The following is a 6,871-nucleotide window of genomic DNA, read 5'->3' as shown; positions in this document are numbered from 1 at the left end:
ACCTTCGGCCCGCTCCCCACCTGCGCAGCCTGGGTTTATCCAGCCGTCCACAAAGGCCTTGGGACACACCGCATCAAAGCTACCGAAACCAAAAACGGTTTCATCAGCAGCTGCCCTCGATCAGCACTGCGACCATGCAATAACCTACCCCCCGGAGTCCGGGCCTGCAGGGGTTGGGGTGCCATCCCCCAGAGAGGGGCCATGCCCAGGCCGCCTTTTGGCCCCGTGTGGCCTTGCTCCATGCAGAAGGGTAGTCAGGCAGAAGCTGCCCCTGGTGAAGCTGTGCTGCCTGTCTTGGGTCACCTCGTCCCCTCCGGGCCTCGGCAGAGCTCCCAGGAGGAGCTTAGGGATCTGCTCTCTCCTCTCCCCAGAACAGGATCTGCTCCCTCATCTTCCCCAGCGCAGGGCTGGGCCTGAGGAGCTGGTAGTTCCCAGAGTCTGAGTATTTCTTTTCAGTCAGGCGTAGATCCTGTTCATGAACATTTTAATGCCTGTAGTAACACTGGAACAACATACTTTGCTCTGTGCTGTAAAACACATGTTTACAACTCTGCAGATACTGTTTAGGTTATTTATAAGTTGTCTAAGGACCTGGCTGAAAGTAGCCCAGGGCAGTGGCACAGTGGCCCGGCACGGAGGTGGCCAGCAAAAGTGGGTTGGTGAAGGAGCAGCTGCATGGTGCCCCGCAGACATCTGGGGACTGGTTTGGCATTGGTTAGCAGGTGCTGAGCAGTTGTAATGTGCATCACTTGTTTTCTTGTCTGTTGTTTCCCTCTCACCAAGTCCATTATTATTATTATTATTATTATCATTATTATTATTATCATTATTATTATCATTATTATTATCATTATCATTATCATTACTATTACTATTACTATTTCAATTCTTAAACTGTTTTAATCTCAGCCCACAAGTTCTGATTCCTTTGCTTTTCTGAGTGTTCGCCTTACTCCCTGAGGGGCCAAGTAAGTGAACAGCTTCCTGTGCCAGCTGACAGCTGCCAGTCCTTTTTGGTGACTGATGTGGGCACCAAGGGTTTGAGATCACTCCTAGGTGCCAGCTCCTGACTCCTCCAGGGGAACTCCAGGAAGCCTTTGGTCCCTGCTGAGGGCAGGTGCACACCAGCAGCTGCCTGATACCCTCAGGCACTCCCAGGAGCACTGGGACTTCCTTTGGACACAGGTAAAGTCCCAGGTGGTCTCTGCAGACTTTTCTAGAGCAGCTCCAGAGAAGCCTGTGTGTGCTGGGGAAGGGCTGAGTCTGGTGGCTCTGCCTGAGCTGTCTCCAGCAGCTGGGGAACATTTGGGTGGAGATGGCAGTGGAGATGGAGAACAGGAGACACTGCCGTGGAGATGGCAGAATGTTGCTGGTAGAAGCCCCTGAGGTCACAAAGGGCCCTGTGGAGCCCAAAGCCAGGCCTGCAGGTGTGCGGTGCAGGGAGGTGTGGTGGGTGTCACAGCTGCAGCAGCTGCAGCATGGCACAGGCACGCTGGGCCCTGGCTCTCAGCCTGCTCCTGCTGGCCCTGCCAGCCCGGGCTGGTCCGTGGCAAGCACAGCCCGTGGGTAGGTGGCAGCCAGGCCAGGTCTGCTCTGCAGAGCCCCACGGGCAGCAGGGGCTCAGGATGCCCTGACTCTCTGTCTCTCTGCAGCACAGGAGGAGGAAGAGGAGGCCCCTGGGGAAGGACTGGCAGGCCCCGGGGAGAGAGCCGTGCACACAGCAGGTGTGTGGGGTGGCCATGCTTTGGCCGTGCAGCCTGGCTGTAAGATCCCTGAGGCCCCAGCACAACACAGGGGATCCCTCCTCACAGCTGGGGCCCAAAGGGGTGCACCCTCCTTGACACTGCAGTGGGTTTTGTCCATCTCACTCCAAGGGTCGATTGGTCAGACAGCTGTGCTCCCCCTGTCCAGCTGTGCTCTCTGTGATCCCCCCTTACTCTCTGCCCAACCCCCTGAGTCCTGACCATGGGGACAGATGTATCCTTCAGCAAAGATGGGTGAGTGCAAGAGGAGTTGTGAGCAAATGTGAAGGATCCCCAGGATCAGGGAGCACAGTCTGGGTGTGCTGTGTTCTTCCATGATCCTCTTCCCTTTTCTGTTCCATCAGGACAGACGGTGCTCCAGGCTATGAGGGGAGCTCCCTGGGGAAGTCTGGTTGCACCTGTGGGCACAAGCAGGGCTTTCCCAACTTCTCAGCTGGACCCTGCACTGGAATTCCCCTGGCACTGCAGGAGTCACTCGTCAGTCCTGACCAACTGCATGGCCTGAGGGCTGCTCCCAGGGTTTGCTGGGGGCAAAATGCAACTTTATTCTCTGCATTAAGGTCCAGAGTATCAAGATGGAAGGGGACAATCTTCCGTGGAGACATCCAAAGTGCTGCATGACATCCTGAGGGAGCTGAAGATGATAGTAGGAGGTGAGTACAGGTCACTCCTGAGCAGCACAGTCAGGCAGCAGAGGTTTCAGGTGCATGTAGGGGCACACCATAGACTCCCCACCCACACTCAGACCCTCACTGAGGGACCCTCCATGTCATGCCCTGTGGGCACTGGTGAGCTGCGAGAGTGGTCCAGAGTCTGTACTGCCAGCTGTGTCTCCAGCTGAGTCCCGGGGACCGTGTTTGCCGCAGTCAGGTCATCCCTGGCCACAGCAGAAGAGAAATTGTGGGAGAAATCCCCACGAGCAGGGAGCAAAGGCAGGCACTGGAAGAACTGGATTAAGGCCACTCCAAAGTGTTAGCAAAGCTGAGAGGAGAGGGAGGGTGCAGAGAGTGGGGACCTGCAAGGCCTTTGGGAGTTCCCTTGGTTTCTACTGAAGCCGTGGAAACGTTGCCACCACAGGATATTCCCTTGCTCAGAGCTGCTAGCGAGGTGGCAAAGAACATTTGTTGGCAATGTCAGCCCTCTGGTGAGATGGCCAGAGGTGTGCAGGACACACTGACGTGCACCTTTGGTGCTGCAGGTGTGAAGAGCCTGAGGCTCAGCAGCGCTGTCAGCAGGAGATCGGCCAGCACCGGGGGCAGCGGGGCCGAGCCGGGTGCCGCGGACGGCGAGGCAGAGCCCAACACCGTGCTGGGCAGGGCAGACACAAATGCTGTGGATGCCAACTCCTTCCAGACATACTGCATCGAAGGCATCATGGCCATCCTCGGCTCCATGCTGTTGGGGATGGTGCTGTGCTGTGGGATCCAGGTGTGGAGGAAGAGGAGAAAGTGACTTGGTGGGGCAGAGGACAGCTGCTGAAGCAGCACTGGGTGGCACGAGGCGTTTTGAGCTCTGGGTGACCAGTAAGTGGAGATTGGTGCTGTGAGCTGGCCCAGAGCTCTCTCTGTGCCCTGTGCAGTGGGCACCCACAGCCCAGGGGTGCCCAGGCTGCTCCACACCCTCACACCCACCCTGCGCCCCAGCACACCTCAGCAGCTTCCTCTGTCCACAGGCACCTTACAGCTGCCTGAGCCAGCTCAGAGGGCCCAGGCAGCCAGACAGGAGCTAGCAGAATGTTTGGAGAATATTTGTATATATAAATAAAGAGCAGCAGCACAATCAATTGTGTTGTACTGGCAGCAAACTCACATGGATGCCACTGCGGGTCCCCTGGCTACTGAGGGAGTGCGGGAAGCCCCACGATGCCACTGATTCTAATTGATTCTAATTATGATTTTCATTATATGTATTATCCATGCTGTAGGCAGTACAGTGACCCTGGACATGACCCTTTGTTGTGTTTTTGCAAATTCATATTAATTCCAGCTGGATGTGAGGAAGAACTTCTCTGTGCAGGTGGCCACGCACTGGAACAGATTGCCCAGGCTGTCGAGTCTCACCCACTTGTGATATTCCAGGACTGTCTGACCACAATTCTGTGCAATGTGCTCTGGATGACCTTGCTTGAGGAGGGAGGTGGGACCAGATGATCCCACTGTTGGTGCTTTCAACCTTACTCACAATGTGATTCAAGTTTGTGTTCACTAATGCCTTTGCCAGTGATCCACCAGCACGCAGTGAGTGGGTCTCCCATGCAGGTGAGATTGTTTCATATGCTTGGGCACCATCTCCTGGAGAAATGCACGGCAAGGAAAGGAGCTGGCTCAGTGAGCTGGGGCTGACTTTGGCAGGGCTTTTTCCATCCCACCTTACTGGAACACCAGGAGAAGGTGGGCTGCCTGTGCAGGTGTCCCCTGTGGAGCTCTGTCTGTGTCTGGCTGCTGTCCAGAACAGGCACTGAGTGCCACTCAGCCTCCAGCAACTCACAGACCCAGGAATATTTTATACCTATTCTGTTCTATACCTTTTGTCACGACATATTAACACTCTGTGGTTCATGCATTTATTCTGAACCTGCTTTCCTGTTGCTCCAGCAAACCAAACTATTAATGAATCTGGATCGTGTAAGTTCTCACAGAACATGACTGCACTTTCAGTGCCCAACTGGTGACACAGGGAGGGGCCATGGAGGCACATGTGGCAGGGGTGAGAGCCATGGAACAACGTTTGGGGTGAGTTAAGGAGAGAGAGTTCATTCAACAGTTAGGTTATGGGCAAAACGCTTGACTCTGGAAAATTAATTTTAATTTATTACCAATTAACAACCAAGTAGGACAATGTGAAGTAAGAGGATCAGTCAGGAGTGGAGCTCGGGTAGGCAGGGACGCCAACAGCTGCAGTGCTGGGGGTTTCTGGAGACTGCTGGTGAACCTAAGAGGTCCAGAGTGTGCCAATGAGTGCTGGGATGCCCAGTGATGCTGTTGAACACCGGAGACCTGCAGGTCCAAGCCAGCACCAGGACTGGGAGTGGTGATGCCAAGCAGGTGGATTTCAGAGACACTCAGCATCCATCAAAGGCTCCCAGTGCAGGAGTTGCAGACTTACTGGTGTTACTGGGACGGGGGATGTAGCCCCTGGCTCTGCAGGTGAGATGTCCGCAGGCTGGAGTGTTTCCCAGGGCGTTTCCCAGCAGTTCCCACAGTGCTGCCTCACTGCCTTAATTGCCTCCAGTGTCACAGTCCCTCTGCTCAGGGGTGGGGCTCACTGCAGGAGTGAAGCTGACAAAGGTCTAAGGATCCCCTCCCAGTGCTGGGAACCTGCAGTGTATTGTTCTGGGGCCACCCAGCCTGCTCCTTCCCAGCACATCCTTGGTCCTGAGTCCATCTCTTCAGTTCTGTGATCTGTGCAAGGCTCTGTACCCCCTGCAAGGCTCAGGGCTACACTTGGCCCCACACCTGCACACTTTGTGCTGTGTCCCATGTACCTGTGGCTGCACCTGTCTGCTCAGTACTGCTCCCCAGACCTGCCTCTACCCCTGCAGGGGTGTAGACACACCTGGATCCCTTCTCAGCTTTGGGATACAGGGTTATGGGATCTGGGCGCCTAGAACATGGATCCTACCAGCTTCATCGAGGGACTCTTGCCAGTTTCCTCCCCAGTTCACACACCTAGGGCAGATTGGGACACCCAGTGGTTACAGGAATGTGGAGTGGGGACAGGGGAAAGAAAGGTGTGGGCTCACCCCCGCTAATGCTTTGGCAAGCTGAGAGTGGCAGGGGGTCCCCAGGCTCCAGGTACATGTCCCTCCTCCCCCCAGGCCCAGCCTGGGCTGTGGCTCAGTGCACACAGTGCTGCACATGGCCTGGGGCACAGGGCCCGTGGGGACATGGGATGGACTCTGCCCAGGTGACGCAGGGGCAGCCATGCAGCAGGGCTGGGGCACCCTGGCCACTTCCCCCAGTACCAGGGGCCATCTGCAGCCCCCTGTCACTGCTGTCCCCATGACGTGGTGATGTGCAATGGCCTGGCTGTGCCAGCTCCAGCCACTGACCCATGCAGCCCCACAGGCCCTGGCCACACACCCCAGCTTCCCGTGCCGGCTGACCCCTGCCCCGGGGCTGCCTGTGGCCTCTGAGCACTGAGCCGTGGTTCCTGCTGGGCAATGATCACCCCAGATGGGAATGGGAGTGGGGCTCCCCCTGCTCCGGGCACACGTGTGCCCCCAGCGTGTGCCTGGGCACGTGGGGCTGGGTGTGCACACCTATCCACAGACGCTGCACGCAAGGGGCTTACCCTGTGCCACCCAGGCTGGAGGGGCTTGGGGGACCCTGCAGGACCTCCTGGGAACCTCCTGGGACCTTGCAGGATCCCCTGAACTGCCACCACGCAACTGGATCTGGTGCCGTGGTTGATTCTGGTGGGAACTGGTTTCAGTCCCCACGTGTGGTCCTTGCTCAGGCCGATGGGGACACCTGGGCTGGTGCTGGTCTCAACCAGTGCAGGCACAAGGCCCGTGTGTAGTACCAGTTCAGAGATGGAGTGGGACTGAGCCACACTGCAGTGCCAGCCCTGTGGCCAGCAGCTCCGTGCCCGCCTGGGCTGGTGCAGCACTGTTGCAGTGCCTGGCACAGGCTGGTCATGCTGGAGCTGAGCAGAGCTGTTCTACACGTGGGCCAGACCCATACGGACCCACACCCGTGCCAAAGCGTGTCGGGCTGTGCTGGAGCCCAGCCTGAGTCCTCACACATGCTGGGCTGTGCCCGTGCCACACTGGAGCAGAGCTCACATCGGTGGCAAGCCGTGCCAGATGTGCCCGGCCAGGTCGGGCCATGCCGTGCCGGTGTCGGTCCATGCCGTACCGGTGCCGTGCCGGTGCCATGCCATGCTATGCTATGCTATGCCGTACCGGTGCCGGTTCCGGGGCCGTCCCTTCACCGGGGCACACCGAGCGTGCACGTGGTTCTCCGGCGCGCCGCCCGCAAGAGGGGCGGGGCCGGGCCCGGTCTCCATGTACAGCGCTGTCCAATGGCGGCGCGGCCTCGCCCTCTCCCTCCGCCCGCGGTCCAATGGACAGCGAGGGCGGGACCGGGCCCGGCGGAGGCGGGGCC

This window comes from Serinus canaria, chromosome 22, assembly GCF_022539315.1.
Source record: "Serinus canaria isolate serCan28SL12 chromosome 22, serCan2020, whole genome shotgun sequence".
Taxonomy (NCBI): domain Eukaryota; kingdom Metazoa; phylum Chordata; class Aves; order Passeriformes; family Fringillidae; genus Serinus; species Serinus canaria.
This window is presented reverse-complemented; position numbering follows the sequence as displayed.